Source organism: Pongo pygmaeus, chromosome X, assembly GCF_028885625.2.
Source record: "Pongo pygmaeus isolate AG05252 chromosome X, NHGRI_mPonPyg2-v2.0_pri, whole genome shotgun sequence".
In the NCBI taxonomy this organism is placed as follows: domain Eukaryota; kingdom Metazoa; phylum Chordata; class Mammalia; order Primates; family Hominidae; genus Pongo; species Pongo pygmaeus.
Window position 1 is genome coordinate 125,344,923 of NC_072396.2, and position 19,597 is coordinate 125,364,519.

The following is a 19,597-nucleotide window of genomic DNA, read 5'->3' on the forward strand; positions in this document are numbered from 1 at the left end:
TGAGTATATATACATGTATGAATATACTGTATTTACTTAGTTTATATATATATATGTAGAAAGAGATGGAGAGATAAGTAAATATATCTAAATATATCAGCAATTTGAAATAGAAAAAAAGCATAATATTATAGACAGTGGAATCCAAGGCAACCACGTTAATAAGATAAGGCTTTTCATTTATTACTGATTAACTATGGCTATCCAATCAGGTAGTCACTAGCTGCATATGACCATTTGAAATTATTTTATTTTATATTTTAATTTCAACAACTTTGGAGGTATAAGTGGTGTTTGGTTACACAGATGAATTGTACAGTGGTGAAGAATGGGATTTTAATATACCCATCAATTCAATTCTGTACATTGTACCCAATAAGTAGTTTTTTGTCCTTCCTCCACCTCCTACATTTCCCCTTCTGAGTCTCCAATGTGCATTAATACCAGTCTGTATGCCTTTGCATATCTGTAGCTTAGGTCCCACTTGTAAGTAAGAACATGTGGTATTTGGTTTTCGATTACTGAGTTACTTCACTTAGAATGATGGCCTCCAGTTCCATCCAAGTTGCTGTAAAAGACATTATTTCATTCTTTATCATGAGTGAGTAGTATTCCATGGTGTATATGTGTATATATATATATATATATATATATATATATATATATATATATATGCACCACATTTTCTTTATCCACTAATTGGTTGATGGGCACTGAGGTTGACTACATATCTTTGCAATTGTGAATTGTGCTGTAATAAATATACATGTATAAGAGTTTTTTTTGATATAGTGACTTCTTTTCCTTTGGGAAAAGATTGAATGGTAGATCTACTTTTAATTCTTTGAGAAATCTCCATACTGTTTTCCATAGAGGTTGTACAAATATACGTTCCCACCAGCAGTGTATAAGCATTCCCTTTTCATTATGTCCATGACAACATCCATTGCTCTTTGACCTTTTGATAATGGCCATTCTGGCTGGCATAAGGTGATATCCTATTGTGGTTTTAATTTGCATTTCCCTGATTATTAGAGGTGTTGGGTGATTTTTATATGTTTCTTGGCCCTTTGTATATCTTCTTTTGAAAAACTGTCTATTCATGTTATTTGCCCACTTTTTGATGGGATTATTTGTGGGTTTTTTGCTGATTTACTTGAGTTCCTTGTAGATTCTGGACATTAATTCTTTGTCAGATGTATAATTTCCAAATATTTTCTCCCATGCTGTGAGTTGTGGGTTTACTTTGATGATTATTTCTTTTGCTGTGTGGAAGCTTTTTAATTTAATTAGTTTCCATTTATTTATTTCTGTTTTTGTTGCATTTGCTTTTGGGGTCTTAATCATAAATTCTTTGCCTGTGCCAATGCCCAGAAGGGTTTTTTTCCCTAAGTTTTCCTCAGAATATTTGTGATTTCGGGCCTTAGATTTAAGTCTTTAATCCATCTGCATTAAATTTTTGTGTAAGATAAGATAAGGATCCAGTTTTATTCTTCTACATGTGGCTCTTCAATTTTCCTAGCACCATTTATTGAATATGGTGTCCTTTTCCCAGTTTATGTTTTTGTATGCTTTGTCAAAGATCAGTTGGTTGTAAATGTATGAATGTATTCCTGGGCTCTCTGTTATGTTACATTGGTCTATGTATCTACTTTTGTACCAGTACCATGCTGTTTTGGTTACTATAGCCTTGTAGTATTATATGATTCGAAGTTAAGGAAGATAATGCCTCCAGATTTGTTCATTTTGATTACGATTGCTTTGGATATTTGGGGTCTTTTTTAGTTCCATTATGAATCTTAGGACTGTTTTTTCTAGTTCTGTGAAAAATGAAGTTGGTATTTTGATAGGAATTGCATTGAATCTGTAGATTGCTTTGACAGTATGGTCATTTTTACAATATTGATTCTTCCAGTCCATAAGCATGGGATCTATTTCCATTTGTGTCATCTGTGATTTCTTTCTGCAATGTTTTTTAGTTCTCCTTGTAGAGATCTTTTACCTCCTTGCTTAAATATATTCCTAGTTATTATATTTTTTGTAGCTACTGTAAATGGGATTGAGTTCTTGATTTGATTCTCAGTTTGGTCACTGTTGTTGTATAGCAGTGCTACTGATTTGTGCACATTGATTTTGTACTATAATGAATTGAGACTTTACTTCACTTATCATACCTAGGAGTCTTTTTGGGGGAGCCTTTAGGGTTTTCTAGGTATATGATCATATCATGGGCAAACAGCAATAGTCTGGCTTCCTCTTTTCCTATTTGAATGCCCTTTATTTCTTTCTCTTGCCTGATTGCTCTATGACTTCCTGTACTATGTTGAATAGAAGTGGTGAAAGTGGACATCCTTGTCTTGTTCTAGTTCTTAGTGAGAATTTTCAACTTTTCCCCATTCAGTATGATGTTGGCTGTGGGTATGTCACATATGGCTGCTATTATTTTGATGTATGTTCCTTCTATGCTTATTTGTTAAGGGTTGTTAAACATAAAGAGATGGTGGATTTTATTGAATTCTTTTTTCTGTGCCTATTGAGATGATCATATGGTTTTTGTTTTTAATTCTGTTTATGTGGTGAAACACATTTATTGACTTGTGTATGTTGATCCATCACTTCGTCTCTGGGATGAAACACACTTGATCATGGTGAATTATATTTTGGATGTGCTGTTGGATTTGGGTTGCTAGTATTTTGTTGAGGATTTTTTGCATCTACATTTTTCAGATATTGGCCTGTAGTTTTATTGTTGTTGTTGTGTCCTTTCTTGGTTTTGGTATCAGTGTGATACTGGCTTCATAGAAGGAGTTAGGGAGGATTCCCTCCTTCTAAGTCTTTTGAAATAGTTTCAGTAGGATTGGTATCAATTCTTCTTTGAATGTCTTATGGAATTCAGCTGTGAATCCTTGTGGTCCACTTGGGCTTTCGTTGTTGTTGCTGTTCTTGGCAGTGTTTTTTTTTTTTTTAAATTACTGATTAAATTTTACTGCTTGCTATTGATCTGTTCAGAATTTCGATTTCTTCCTGATCAAAGCTTGGGGGATTGTATATTTCCAGGAGTTTATTCATTTCTTCTAGATTTTCTGGTTTATGTGCATAGAGGTTTTCATAATAGTCTTGAATGATCCTTTGTATTTCTGTGGAGTCAGTTGTAAAGTTTACCATTTCATTTCTTTTTTTGCCAATTTTAAATAGTTTTATTTAAGACATTGCATTTTTCCATGTACAATAGTGTTTATGAAGTGCAATGTTATATCCTTCCCCTGTGCATATGTTCCATATTCAAGCATTAAGAATGCCCAGTAACTTACTATAGCAGCTGAACTTTTAAAAACTGCCACAGAATTTGCTACAAATTTAGGTCCTTCAATGTTTTAAATGTGTGGAACAATGCTACATCTATATTTGGGTTGGCTTAATCAACCTCTTCAATGGTGGGCCCTGAGGAAGCACCACCTGAGGGAGGAGCTCCACCGCCAGGGAATCCCCCAGGCATTCCTCCTGGCATGCCTCCTGCACTCTGGTACAGCTTGGTAATGATGGGGTTGCAGACTTTCTCCAGCTCTTTCTGCTGATGTTCAAATTCTTCCTTCTCGGCAGTCTGATTCTTATCGAGCCAGTTGATAATTTCATTATACTTGTGCAGAATCTTGTGTTTGTCCTCATCATTAATCTTGCCTGGAAGTTTCTCATCTTTGAGAGTTGCTTTCATGTTGAATTCACAGGAGTCAAGTGAATTCTTGGATGACACTTTGTCCCTCTGCTTCTGATCTTCAGCTTTGTACTTCTCGGCTTCCTGGACCATATGTTCAATGTCTTCCTTGCTCAAATGGCCCTTGTCATTAGTGATAGTAATCTTGTTCTTTTTTCTTGTACTCTTGTCCACAGCAGAAACATTGAGGATGCCATTGGCATCAGTGTCAAAAGTGACTTCAATCTGAGGAACACCTTGAGGTGCAGGAGGTATGCCTGTGAGTTCAAACTTGTCAAGCAGGTTGTCATCCTTGGTTATGGTATGCTCACCTTCATAAACCTGAATAAGCACACCAGGCTGGTTGTCAGAATAGGTAGCGAAGGTCTGTGTCTGCTTGGTAGGAATGGTAGTATTATGTTTGATGAGGTCAGTCATGACTCCACCAGCAGTTTCAATACCAAGGGAAAGAGGAGTGACATCCAAGAGCAACAAATCTTGAACATTTTCAGACTTGTCTCCAGACAGGATGGCTGCTTGGACAGCTGCACCATAAGCAACAGCTTCATCAGGGTTGATGCTCTTATTCAGTTATTTTCCATGGAAGAAGTCTTGGAGAAGCTTCTGAATCTTGGGGATATGAGTAGAACCACCAACCAGAGCAATATCATGAATCTGTGACTTGTCTAGTTTGGCATCTCGAAGGGCTTTCTCTACCGGGTCCAGGATGCTATGGAACAGGTCAGCATTCAATTCTTCAAATCATGCACGGGTACTGGAGGTATAGATGTCGATTCCTTCAGAGAGAGAATCGATCTCAGTACTGGCATGGGTGCTGGAAGAGACAGTACTCTTAGCACGTTCACAAGCAGTAGAGGCGTCTTACAGCTCTCTTGTTCTCACTGATGTCCTTCTTATGCTCGCGCTTGAACTCAGCAATAAAATGGTTGACCATTCGGTTGTCAAAATCTTCTCCACCAAGTGGGTGTCTCTGGCTGTAGGTTTGGCCTCAAAGATTCCATCCTTAATAGTGAGGATTAACACATCAAAAGTGCCACTTCCCAGGTCAAAGATCAGCATGTTTCTTTCTGCTCTAACCTTTTTGTCTAAGCTGTAAGCAATAGAAGCAGCAGTTGGCTCATTAATAATTCTAAGTACATTGAGACCAGCAATAGTTCCAGCATCTTTGGTAGCCTGACACTGAGTCATTAAAGTAAGCTGGCACTGTGACCACAGCATTGGTAACAGTCTTCCCAAGGTAGGCTTCTGCAATTTCCTTCATCTTTGTCAGAACCATAGAGGACACTTCCTCTGGATAGAAGCTTTTGGTCTCTCCCTTGTATTCTACTTGGACCTTAGGCCTGCCAGTGTCATTTACCACCATGAAAGGCCAATGCTTCATATCAGACTGGACAACAGCATCATCAAATCTGCGTCCAAACAGATGTTTGGCATCAAAAACCGCATTGGTGGGGTTCATTGCAACTTGATTCTTTGAGGCATCACTGATCAATCGTTCAGTGTCCGTAAAGGTGACATAGCTTAGAATGGTTGAGTTTCCCTGATCATTGGCAATTATCTCTACTTTTCCCTGCTGGAAAACACCCACACAAGAGTATGTGGTGCCAAGATCAATACCAGCTGCAGGTCCCTTCGACATGGTTGCTGGCATGTAGGCCTGGCTCCAACAACGAAGAAAGCCACAGGAACCCTGAGAGCTGCAGGCAAGCTCAATGAGCTACAGTTTCGTTTCTAGTTGAACTTATTTGAATCTTCTCTCTTCTAGGTTAATCTAGTTACTGGGCTATACATTTTCTTTATTTTTTCTAAGAACCAACTTTATGCTTTATTCATTTTTTTTGCTTTCAATCTCATCAGATATATTGGCTGATGTGTGTGTTTGTGTTTTCTTTTTGATGTAGCTTGTTATCAGGGTAATACTGGCCTCGTAGACTGAGTTTGGAAGTATTCCTTTCCTCTATATTTCAGAATAGTTTGAGTAGGATTGGTATTAGTTCTTCTTTAAATGTTTGGTAGAATTCAGCAGTAAAGCTCTTGAGTTCCAGGCTTTTCTTTACTGGGAGTCTTTTTATCATGACTTTGATCTCGTTACTTGCCATTGGTCTGCTCAGGTTTTAAATTTCTTCATGGTTCAGTCTTGGTAGGTTGTATCTGTCTAGAAATTTTTCCATTTCCTCTAGATTTTCCAATTTTTTGGCATATACTTACTTATAGGAGCGATTAGTGATCCTTTGAATGTCTGTGGTATCAGTTGTAATGTCTCCTTGTTTTATCTCTGATTCTATTTATTTGGGTCTTCTCTCTTTTCTTAGTCTACCTAAAGATTTACCAATTTTGTTTAACTTTCCAAAAAAGCAAATTCTGTGTCATTGTCCTTTTGTATTGTTTTCTTCTTTAAAATTTCACATATTTTTGCTCTAATCTTTAATATTTCTTTTCTTCTACTGGTTTTGGGTTTGGTTCACTCTTGCTGTCCTCGTTCTTTGAGATAGACCATTAGGTTGTTTATTTAAAGCTTTTTTTCTTTTTTGATGTAAGCAATTATAGCTATAAACTTCCCTCTTAGTCCTGCTTTTGTTGTATCCCATAGCTTTTGGTCTGTTGCGTTTCCATCATCATTGTTTTCAAGAAATTTTTAATTTTTTTTCATAATTTATTCATTGACACCCTGGTCATTCAGGAGCATATCATTTACTTTCCATGTATTTTTATAGTTTCCAAGATTCCTCTTGTTGTTGATTTCTAGTTTTATTTCATTCTGATCAGAGAAGATGCTTCATATTTTTTCCATTTTTTTAATGTTTCAAGACAAATTTTGTGACCTAACATGTGTTCTCTACTTGGGAATGATCCATGTGCTGAGGAAAAGAATGTGTATTCTGCAGCTGTTGGATCAGAAGTTCCTTACATATCTATTAGGTCCATTTGGTCTATAATGCAGATTAAGTCCGATTTTTCTTAGTTGATTTTTTGTCTAGGCGATCTGTCCAGTGTTGAAAATGGGGTGTTGAATTATGCAGCTATTATTGTATTGGGGTCTGTCTCTCTCATTAGCTCTAATAATATTTTCTTTATATATCTGGGTGCTCCAGGGTTGGGTGCATATATATTTAAAATTCTTATATCCTGTAACTGAATTGACATCTTTATCATTATATAGTGACCTTTTTGGCTTTTTAAATAGGTTTTATCTTGAAATCTAATTTTTCTGATATAAGTGTAACAACTCCTGATCTTTTTTTATTTTCATTGGCATGGAATGTCTTTTTGCATCTCTTTATTTTTATGCTATGTGTGTCTTTATAGGTGAATTGTGTTTCTTGTAGGGAACAGATTGATTGGTTTTGTTTTTAATCCATTCCATCACTCTATGTCTTTTGATTTTAGTGTTTATTCTAGTTACATTCAATGTTATTATTGATTAGTCAAGACTTACTTTTGCCATTTTGTTATTTTCTGGTTGTTTTCTGGTCTTCTCTTTCTTCTTTCTTTTCTTCCTGTCTTCCTTTTAGTGAAAGTGATTTTCTCTGGTGATATAAATTAGTTTCATGCTTTTAACTTTGTGTGTGTTGTATATTTTTTGGTTTGAGGTTACGATGCGGCTTGCAAACACAATCTTACAACCCATTATTTTAAGCTAATGAAAACTTAACACTTTGCATAAACAAGGAAACAAGCAAAAAGAAAACTAATAAAGGCTCTACATCGTAACTTCATTCCCATACTTTTTAACTTTTTGTAGTTTTCATTTATATCTTATTGCTCTATGTCTTTAAAGTTTGTTGTGGTTATTATTATTATTATTATTATTTTTATTATTTGAAATGGAGTCTCACTCTGTCGCCCAGGCTGGAGTGCAGTGGTACGACCTCAGGTCACTGCAACCTCTGCCTCCCGGGTTCAAGCGATTCTCTTGCCATGGTTCATTGTTTAGTCTTTCTACATAAGATGAGAGTAGTTTACACACTGCAGTTACAGTGTTATAATATTTTGTGTTTTTCTGTACACTTACTATTGCCAGTGAGTTTTATACTTTCAGATGATTTCTTATTGCTCATTAATTTTCCTCTCTTTCTGATTGAAGTACTCCCTTTTACATTTCTTGTAGGACAGGTCTGATGTTGATGAAATCTGTCACCTTTTGTTTGTTTTGGAAAATATTTCTCTTTCGTATTTGAATGATAATTTTGCTGTATATACTATTCTAGGGCAAATTTTTTTTTCTTTAGCATTTGAAATGTGTCGTGCCACTCTCTCCTGACCTATAAGGTTTCCACTGAAAAGTCTGTTGCCAGACGTTTTGGAGCTCAATTGTATGTTGTTTTTTTTCTCTTGCCAATTTTAGGATCCTTTTAAAATTCTTGACCTTTGGGTGTTTAATTATTAAATATCTAGAGATAGTCTTCTTTGGGTTAAATCTGCTTTGTGTTTTATAACCTTCTTGTACTTGGATATTGATATCTTTCTCTAGGTTTGGGATGTTCTCTGTTATTATCCCATTGTATAAATTTTCTACCACTATCTTTTTCTCTACCTCATCTTTTAGGCCAATAACTCTGAAATTTATATTTTGAGGCTATTTTCTAGATCCTGTAGATGTGCTCATTGTTTTTTATTCTTTTTTCTTTTGTCTCCTCTACCTGTGTATTTTCAGATAGCCTATTTTCATTCCCACTAATTCTTTCCTCTGCCTGATCAATTCTGCTATTAAAAGACTATAATGCATTCTTAATTATGCTACTTCCATTTCTTCAGTATTTCTTCTTGATTCTTCTGAATTATTTTGATGTTTTGTTAAATTTGAGTGACAGAATTCTGAATTCCTTCTGTGCGTTTTCTTGAATTTCTTTGAATTTTCTCAACACAGTTATTTTGAATTCTCTATCTGAAAGGTCACATATCTCTTGTTTCTCCAGGATTGGTCCCTGGTGCCTTATGTACCTCATTTGGTAAGGTCATGGTTTCCTGAATTGTCTTGATAGTTGTAGATATTCCTCTGTCTCTGTGCATTGAAGAGTTAGGTATTTCTTTTAGTCTTCTCAGTCGCAACCTGTTTGTACCCACCCTTAGTGGGGAGGCTTTTCAGATATTTGAAATGACTTGCATGTTGTGATGTAAATTCTATCTGAATTTGGCAGCACCCCAAACCCAGTAACACTGTGATTCTTGCAGACTCATAGAGGTACTGCCTTGATGGTCTTGGACAAGATCCAGAAGAATCCTCTGAATTAGCAGGCAGAGACTCTTGTTTTCTTCCCTTTCTTTCTCCCAAACAAATGAGATCTCTCTATCTGCTGTGAACCACCTGAAGCCAGAGGTGGAGTGACACAAGCACCCCTGTGGCCACCACCACTATGACTGTGCTGGGTCAGAACATCACTGGTTCTTGCCCAAGGCTTGTTGTAACCACTTCCTGTCTACTGCCTATGTTCACTTTAGGTCTTGGGGCTCTACAATTAGCAGGTGGCAAAGCCAGTCGGGCCTATGTGTTACCCTTCAGGGCGACAGGTTCCCCCAGGCCTTATATGGTCCCAGTAGTGCCATCTGAGTGCCAAGGACTAAGGTCAAAAATATTAGAAATCTACCTGGTGTTCTGTTGTACCGTAACTTAGCTGGTACTCACATCACTAGATGTGGTCCTTCCCACTCTTTTCTCCCCTTTCCAAAGGCACAGGAACCTCACCCTGTGGCCACTGCCACCTCATATCCACAGTGATTACTGCCAGACTACTGCCGATTTTCCCTTAAGTCTCAAGGACTCTTCAGTCAGCTTGTTGTAAATGCTACCTGGCTTGGGACTCACCTTTCAGTGCAGTGGGGTCTCCTGTGGTCCAGGGGAGTTTCAGAAACCAAAGCCAAGGCCTGGAATTGGGGGCCCCAGGAGCCCACTCTACTTTGCTGTGGCTGACCTGGTACCTAAGGTGCAAGACAAAGTCCCCTTTACTTTTCCCTTCATTATTCTCAAGCAGAAGGAATCTTGCCCCAGAGCCACCATATTTGGGAATATGCTGAGTCTCACCTGAAGCCAGCAAGTCTCACCCAAGCGCCTCAATGTAGTACCTAGGTATCACTGCTGGTTATTGAGGGTCCAAGGGCCCTTCAGTTAGCAGGTTATCAATTCTGCCAGGGCTGGGTGCTTCCCGTCAAGTCAGAGTGTTCCGTTTTGGCTGGGTGTGTGCCTATAAGTGTCGTCCAAGATCTAGGGCCTGAAAAGGGGGCCTCATGACCCTGATCAGTGCTCTTTTCTGCTCTGGCTGAGCTGGTATTCAAGATTCAAGACAAAGTCCTTCCCACTCTTCTCTCTCCTCTTTTCAAGCAGAGGAAGAGGTCTTTTGTTGTTGTTGTTGCTGCAAGCTGTGAACCCTGGGGTTAGGCAAGGGGTGATGCCAACACTCTCTTAGCTATTCTGGCTGGTGTCTCAGTAGACCATGTGTTCCCCCAGTCCACTGTCCCTGGGCCGAGTTCAGCACTAGGACTCACCTAGATGTTGCAGTTCTTGTGGCCTTGATAGATTCCCCTCTGGCTAGGGCTGGTTTAAATACTGTGATATGGTTTGATCTGTGTCCTCACCAAAATCTCATGTTGAATTGTAGTCCCCCAATGCTAGAGATGGGTCCTGATGGGAAGTAATTGGATCATAGGAGCGGATTTCGCATGAATGGTTTTGCATCATCCACTTGGTACTGTCCGTGTGATAGTGAGTGAGTTCTCATGAGATCTGGTCATTTAAAAGTTTGTGACACTTTTCCCCTTTCTCTCTCACTCCTGCTTTCACCAAGTGAAATGCTTGCTCTTGCTTTGCCTTCTACCATGGGTAAAAGCTCCCTCCGGCCTCTCCAGAAGCAGTTGCTGCCATGCTTCTTGTACATCTTGCAGAACCATGAGCTAATTAAACCTCTTTTCTTTATAAATTACCCAGTCTCAGGCATTTCTTTATAGCAATGTGAATGGACGAATAGATGTTCCTTCCATGGACAGGCATTAGTTATTTGGTCCAATTTTGTTTTTTGTTATAATAGGGCAGCACTGAGTTCAATTCCTCACAATTGCTGTAGTCTCCCTCTCCTCAGGACACAGAAATGCTCTCAACACCACACTGTCACTGCCAAGGTATGGGAGCGAGGTGGCATCGGTGATTCAAAACTGTTTTTCCTACCTCTGTAGTGTATATTTCAGTGACATGAAGTTAAAACCAGGTACTGTGAGTGTTTACCTGATTTTTGGTTCTTATGAATGTGCTTTTTTATATGTGTAGATAGCTGTTAAATTGGTGTCCTTTTTCGAGGAACAATTGGTAGATCTTTGTATTCCGCCGTCTTGTTCCACCTCGACTCTGAAGTATGTGTCTTATAGGAAGCATATAGTTGGATTTTGTTTCTTTATCAATTCAGTCACTCTATGCCTTTTAATTGGAGAATTGAGTCTATTTATATTCAATATTATTACTGGTAAGGACTTACTGTTGCCATTATGTTGCTTATTTTATGGTTGTTTTACAATTACTCTTTTTTTTTTTTCTTTCTTACTATCTTCTGGTTAAGAGATTGTCTCTGGTAGTACATTTTAATTTCTTTTTATTTTTAGTTAAATAATTACAGATTTTTGCATTGTGGTTACCATGAGGCTTACAGAAATCATTTTATAGATATAAACCATTTCATAGATACGTTTTTTAAAGAGATGACAAATTATCTTAGATCACAAGAATAAAAGCAAGAGAAAAATTAAAAAAGTAGTTACACTTTTACTCTATCACCCCCTTATTTTGAGTTTATGTTGTCTCAATTTACATATTTTTATATTGCCTTTCTCTTAACAGGCTGCTGTTGCTCTTATTGTTTTTTTAACCCACAACTTAGCGACTTAGCTATTATTGCTTTTGATAGATTTTTCTTTTGGGCTTCGTACTAGAGTTATAAGTGAATTGCATACCACAATTACATTATTAGATTATTCTGGGTTTGTCCATGTACTTAATTTTGCCAGTGAGTTTTGTACCTTCAAATATTTTATTGTTGCATGTTTTTTCTTTCAGATTGAAGAATTTCCTTCAGCATTTCTTGTAAGATGAATGTTGTGATGAAGAATTCTCTCAGCTTTTGTTTGCCAGGGAAAGACTTTAATTCTCATTTATATTTGAAGGATAGCTTTGCTAGATACAGTATGTCTTGAATGTTTTTTTTTTAAATTATTCTTTTAGCACTTTGAGAATGTGATCTTTTTTTTTTTTTTTCTTTGAGACGAGTCTGTTTCTGTCGCCCAGGCTGGAGTGCAGTGACGCGATCTCGGCTCACTGCAAGCTCCGCCTCCCGGGTTCACGCCATTCTCCTGCCTCAGCCTCCCAAGTAGCTGCGACTACAGGTGCCCGCCATCACGCCCGGCTAATTTTTCTATCTTTTTTGTAGAGACGGGTTTTCACCGTGTTAGCCAGGATGGTCTCGATCTCCTGACCGTGTGATCCGCCCGCCTCCGCCTCCCAAAGTGCTGGGATTACAGGCGTGAGCCACCGCACCCGGCCGAGAATGTGATATTACTCCTTCCTTCTGGTCACTATGGTTTCTGTTAAGAAATCTGTTGCCAGATGAATTGGAGTGCCTTATATGTTATTTGCTGCTTTCCTGTTGTTGCTTTTAGGATCCTCTCTTTGTCCTTGATCTTTGAGAGATCGATTATTAAATGCCTTGCATAGTCTTATATGGGTCAAATCTGCTTGGTTTCCTTTAACATTTCTTGATCTGGATATTTATCTCTTTCTCAAGCTTTAAAATTTTTTCTGTTATTGTTTCTTTGAATAAGCCTTCTTCCCTTTGCTCTTGCCCAATTCCTTCTTGAACACCAATAATTCTTATATTTGTTGTTTTTGAGGTCATTTTCCATATCTTGTAGATGATCTTCATTCCTTTTCATTCTTTTTGCTTTTTTCTCCCCTGTCTGTATATATCAGATATCTTGTCTTTGAGCTCACTGATTCATTCTTCTTTTTGGTCCATTCTGCTGTTGAGAGCCCATGATGAGTGTTTTAGTTTAATATATTTCTTATTTCCAATATTTCTGTTTGATTTTTTAAAAAATTATTTCAATCTCTTTCTTAAATTTTTCTAATAAATGTATGAATTGCTTGTTTTGTGTAATCTTGATATCACTGAGTTTCCTCAAAACTGCTATTTTGAATTCTTGGTCAGAGAGTTCACATATTGCCATCTTGTTAGGGTTAGTCACTGATTCCTTGTTTTTTCCATTTGAAGAGGTTATGGTTTCATGTTTGCTGTTGTTTTCTGTGGATATACATCTATGCCTTTGCATTGAAGAATGAGTTAATTTATTCCATTCTTCTCTGGCTTGTTTTGGTTTTTATTGGATATGTTTGCTTAGGGATTCTTTGTAATATACCTTTTGACTTTCTTTCTCTATTTCTTCTGGCCAGGTTACTACCTTTTTGGCATTAGACGGTGCCTTAAGCCTGGATTTGCCTTGGTTCTAGTCAACAATTAAGAGTGCCAGCTGTCCAGAATGGAGGAGGTTTCAAAGGAGATATCCTGGTGGTGTAGGAAGGCTGGCTAGGGGTTCGTGTCCAGGGGACCTATGGAATGAACATCCTATAGCATGGTGCTGCTGAACAACCACACTGAATTAGTGTCTCTGTTATCCAAGTTACAGATCAGAATTTCCAGGGCTGCAGACTGTAGTCCTTCCTCCCACCTTTATCTCTGCCTCTCCTCAGTAATATTTCTCCATTCAGGCACTCATAATGCTTCCCATGGGTTGAGGCAGGGAAAGGTCTTTTGCCAAGGAGCCCGAGATGGTGGGGAAACTGGTTGTCCACTCAAATTTTACTTTTTCCAGCGTAGAAATTGTGAGTTGTGTGCTTGGTTGTGGGCAGACTGGGGAGAGTGGTGTCATGAATATGGAAGTCTTTTTCTCTTACCATCTCCTCAGAGTTTTTATTTACTTTTCTGTGGCCCCAGGTACTGTCTTATCCTCATATTTGAATACTGCAGCATTGCTCCTGATAATCTTGGTGCTATATATTTATGTTGTTTTTGGTGTATGTGGAGTAAGTGAAGCCTGCTTGCTTCCATGCTGCCATTTTGGAACCAGAATTTTCTCATGGGTAAGATTTATTACATCAAATGATACAGTACAAGAACAGTAGGAAAGTATATGCATAAATAAAGGCTGCAGAAGTCACAGGCATGATTCCAATTTCTGTTCTCTCCATCTGCTAACCAAAGAGATATATATGTGAGATGTCTCCATTCAGGGAAGTCCACTCACTTCTTGGGATGCAGAGTTCTCAAAGGGGAATGGTGACATGGCCAGCCATAGTGTGAATCTTAAACCAGGTGCCAGCTGCACATTATGAATCTTTACGTTTACTTTAAGAATGTTGGCCAGGCACGATGGCTCACGCCTGTAATCCCAGCACTTTGGGAGGCCCAGGCAGGTGGAACACGAGGTCAGGAGATGGAGACCATCCTGGCTAACACGGTGAAACCCCGTCTCTACTAGAAATACAAAAAAATTAGCCGAGAGTGGTGGTGGGTGCCTGTAGTCCCAGCTACTCAGGAGGCTGAGACAGGAGAATGGTGTGAACCCGGGAGGCAGAGCTTGCAGGAAGCTGAGATCGCACCTCTGCACTCCAGACTGGGCGACAGAGCGAGACTCTGTCTCAAAAAAAAAAAAAAAAAAAAAGAATACTGATAGTTTGGTTCATCTTGACCCACTGCCTCAGGAATATGAAATAACATTCCTAATCAGTAACTCAGTGAATATTTCTATAGCTTACTCCTAAGAGTTTGAGCAAGTGTTATTGCTGTGGCTACAGAGCTAAGCAAGAACCAAATAAAATGGACCTGCTGCATTAATGCTTTTCTTTTCTTTCTTTCTTTCTTTTTTTTTTTTTTTTTGAGACGGAGTCTCGCCCTGTTGCCCAGGCTGGAGTGCAGTGGCCTAATCTCAGCTCACTGCAAGCTCTGCTTCCCGGGTTCACGCCATTCTCCTGCCTCAGCCTCCTGAGTAGCTGGGACTACAGGCGCCCACCACCACGCCTGGCTAATTTTTTGTATTTTTTTCTTTTTATTATTATTATTATTATTATTATACTTTAGGCTCTATGGTACATGTGCGCATATGTAATTTTTTGTATTTTTAGTAGAGACGGGGTTTCACCGTGTTAGCCGGGATGGTCTTGATCTCCTGACCTCGTGATCCGCCTGTGTCGGCCTCCCAAAGTGCTTGGATTACAGGTGTGAGCCACCCTGCCCGGCCATTAATGCTTTTCTTAGAGAGCTTTTATAAGTCTTTTGAGTGTATATGTGTGCATGAGAGAGAAAGAGAGAGAGAGAAAGGGAGTTTATACCAATAGTTTGTAAGACTGTATTTTCTATTTCTTCAGATAGTTACTATTTTAACTATAACTTCATGTATTTAATCTTCCAATTTAAAAGATGGTATCTATTGACTGCATAAGCAAGGATAAAATGAACCTACTTCTTTTTACTCCTATGTTCTTTTCCCACCATCTTACATCCCCTTCACCCAATTATATTTAGTTGTACTATTTTCTTTTTCTTTTTCTTTTTTTTTGGAGACAGAGTCTCACTCTGTTGCCCAGGCTGGAGTGCAATAGCATGATCTCGGCTCACTGTAACCTCCGCCTCCCAGGTTCAAGTGATTCTCTTGCCTTAGCCTCCTGAGTAGCTGGGATTACAGGTGTGCACCAGCACGCCTGGCTAGTTTTTGTAGTTTTAATAGAGACGGGGTTTCACCATGTTGGTCAGGCTGGTCTTGAACTCCTGACATCGTGATCCGCCCACCTCAGCCTCCCAAAGTGCTGGGATTACAGGTGAGAGCCACTGCACCCAGCCTAGTTGTACTATTTTCTTAGTTCTTTTTAGCTTTATACCTTTAAGTATACCTATATATCTCATTTGATTTATCAGCCTTAAATCATATCGTTTGGTTTCCAGCTTTAAAATACGAAAAGGCCAGGTGTAGTGGCTCACACCTTTCATCCCAGCACTCTGGGAGGCCAAGACCAGAGGATCACTTGAACTCAGGAGTTCGAGACCAGCCTAGGCAACAAAATGAGAACCCCCCCCCCTCATCTCTTTAAGAAAGCATTTCATCCTGGTCTCTCATTTAAGAATATAAAAATAAAACAAAATGTGCAAAAATCAGTACACGTACAATAAATCCTGCCTTCTCTGTCCTTGCCTATCTTTACTTTTTTAGTTATATAATTCTTGTATTTTTATTTATAAGATTTACATTCTATTCTGGAGCCATAATTTTCCAGGTTGTTTTCATCCTAGTCCTGTAGCTAAATGGTTTCTGTGCAAAGTGCTAGCCATCTTGCCAGAGACAATCCATCATTTTTTTGTGTAGGTTATTTTTCTTCCAATAGTTTTTTAAGGAAGTGCTGAAATGTTCATGTTCCCTAAGTTCCTGTATGATCCAAAACACTTGTTACTTTTGTTTGTGAAAGAATGCATAATAGGACATATTTCTTCTCTTGAAGGTTTGGTAGACAGACATTGTTTCATTTTCTTCTAGTGCTGAATATTGTTCTAGAAACAAATGAAACCAGCCTGATATATTCCCTTATTAATGACTTTAATTTATTGTCTAGATTCCCAGAAGATTCTTTATTCTTGAAATTCAGTTGCTTTACTAAGATATATTTTAGTGTTAATAATTCTGTATCAACTTTTATAGGGTTGTGGTATGTTTTTTCAATCTGTGCATTTAGTTTTCTTTTTTGTTTGTTTCTGGGAAGATTTAAATACTTTCTAGCCCATGTTTTGTTGTATTCTTTATGTTTCTCAATTATGTTTACATTGGATCTCCTTTGTCTATTTGTCTGTCCTTTTTATCTATTGTGTTATTTTAAACCCTTTTAAACTCCTTATATATTTACATTTTTTTACTTTTTATTTACTGTATACCACATATCACCTACTGGGTTATTATCAGTATCAATTCTCCTTTGTGTTATTTATAGTGTAGTTTTATTTTCTTCTTCCATTGTCTTTTTTTTAGTTTATCAAGCAGTTTTATTCTTATCCCCCATATTTGCCCATACAATAAAACCATCTTATAAAATATAGTTTATCAATTTCTTATTGAAGGGATATTTCCTCCTAACCTCTACTAATTACTCATTTTTTAAAGTGTTAATCTAGATGTTGTTTCCTCTAGGAAGCTTTCCTTGACCCCCGACCCCTGCGCCTTCAGTGCTTGCCTGATTATAGCACTTACCACACAGTTCTGAAAATTTCTATTTGCTTCTGTGGAAACTACACTCTAAGCCGTGGGATGTCAGGGCCTGTGTTTATTGTTCTTGCTCAGTGATGCATTCCCAGCATCTGGCCTGTAATAACCCTTCAATTTATACCCTAAAATGTCTGGAGGAGCTTCAAGATGAAGTTCACCACCAGAACATAATCTTATAAATCACTAATTGTGAGCATGCTTTGAATCCTTAGGATGGTGCAAAAAGCATTCTGTACTTTTTCTAGCTGTTCAAATTACAGATGAGTTAGATGAATGCTCAGGAAGCCCATTCTTTCCCTAATGATACTCTAGCTTATACTTTCTATGCTTCTTTCTACCTCTAGGGCTCTGGCTGTTTCCTTAGTGATCAAAGCCATGCACTTTCGCTGGAGACTTCTTTTAGGTACAGTTGAAGATGGCTTTGTAGAATAGTTGATTATATCTCCTTTGGAAACAAGCTTAAATCTTACAGTTGCTTCTTAGTGGGGCATCTATATGACAAATCTTTTTAAAAAAATTAATATTCATTAATGTTCATTATTTTGCTAAAAGAGCCTTTTCACCACTAGAGATGCCAATAAGAAAGAAGGTAGGGGGTGAGTGGTGATAAATTATGCTCTGTTAGTTCTAGGCAGTGGTCAGTAAATATTTGTTGAATTCAAGAATGAGTGGTGTAACTAGGGGTGATGTTTGCCTTCTCTCTCTCTCTCTCTCGCTCTCTGTCTTTCTCATGTGTGTGAACATGCTTTTCAAATATTCTTCAATGTGTATATAAAACATTTGAAATAAGCAGCTAAATGAATTTTGTTTAAAATTTTAAAACCTAAAATTCAAAGAAAGGAAATTTAAATGGGGCTTATGACTATCCTGTCACCACCTTACATGGTATGAATTGAGAGACTGAAAGGAAGTTCTTCCTAAAATGATCTTCCACAACTGCATCAGGGTCTACAATTCCACCATGCTTTGGGCTAAGGCTTTATGGCATTTGAATTATTACCTGAGATTTAATTCAAGTCAGTTCACACACTAGTATAATGGGATATGGGATGCTATTGAATTCCGTTGGATAGTTCATTATCTGGGTAGTTTCTTTATTTAGCTGTCTCTTGAGATAGACAGGGAATCAAATGTAAAGGATAACCATCTTAAGGATGGGAATTGAGATGCCTTACCAGAGGCAGAATGAGACAGTGGGATGACATGGGTAAATAATTCTAGCTATGTGGTTATATCCTGGATCAATGTAGCTACCTCCTGCCTGTTTTTAGTAGTTGTAGCACGCTGGGATTCTTTTACCTTTTTCAAAGCCTTGTATCTTTAACTGTTTGTTCCTTTCAGCTATGTTGTTCCTTTCCGGGTTGCTTTATTGTTTTTTAGCTATCCAACAGGAAGTAGAGAAACAAACAAGAAAAACAAAGTGTACAGGGACTAGAGGCCCTAGCATTTGGAATGTGAAGCTCTACTTACCAGCCCCAAACATACATAAGCAGAGGCCTAAGACTTACACAGAAGTCTTATGATTGTCCCTAATCAACAGCTCTCTAAATTTTACCTTTGGCCTCTCTCATACTTATGCTTTTCAAAGAACTGTCCAGTTTGGTGAAGGCAGCTTTGCATAGGGAATGGTGAGGGAAATGTATTCACACTTCTTTACACTTCCAACTCTGCTTTGGAGAACCTGTTAATGGTAGCTGCTGCTGTTTCAAATGGGATGCCTTCCTCCTAGCTTCTCTAAATCCTACTTTTATTTTTTTTTTAAGGATCTAACTTAAATCTCATCATCTTTTTGAAGGCTTCTGTGATTCCCCATTGTTCTTCTTTTATTTCTAAAACTGTTTGTCTGATTTTGAATCCAAGCTTTGTCATAATAAGTGTGACCTTGGACAAGTTACTTAATCTCTCTGTGCCTCAGCTTTCACACCTGTAAATTGAGAATAAGACTGCCTGTTTCATCAAGTTGGCTGTTGTGTGAATTAAATTGGTCACTATCTGTAAAACACTGTGAACAGTGCCTGACAGATAAAGCAATGCCTGCTCAGTAATTATTATATATTCTTTTTCTTGTTACTTCTAATATAGCTTACAATATATACTTTAACAATTTTTTCCTGGAGTTTCTATGGCTCCATTTTATCTCCTTATGTGAGCTTGCGGTAATGTAACATAGTGGAAAAACTGTGGACTCTGGATTCAGACTACCTGAGTTTGAGTCCTAACTCTGCTACTTATAGCTCTCTGATCTTGGACAAGTTATTTAATCTTTTTGAGTGTTGGTTTCATCGTGCGTAATGGGATTAATGATACCAAACTACTTCAGAGACTCTGTGAGGATTAAATTAGGTAATCCTTACAGAGTACCAGTCACGCAGTAGTTGCCCCATAAATGGAGATGCTGTTATTACACATTTCAATATTCACAGTGGCTAGGCCTAGTTTAGGCACTCATTGAATGTTTGTTAAATGGATTTGGCAGTAAAATATTATTCTCTTTCATGTATTTATCTTTTGTGTTATTCAGAACTGAGATCAGCTGGAAAAGGGATAACTGCATCTTTGAACTCTTGAAGTTAACTGTAGACTCAGTATTTTTCCTATCCATCAAGCTGT

General features: G+C 38.0%; 1 pseudogene; it reads right to left on the reverse strand.

Annotated features, from left to right (window-relative positions):
• Nucleotides 1-3,386: 3,386 nt before the first annotated feature.
• Nucleotides 3,387-5,351, reverse strand: LOC129025452 (heat shock cognate 71 kDa protein-like; annotated as a pseudogene).
• Between the last annotated feature and the right edge of the window lie 14,246 nt (nucleotides 5,352-19,597).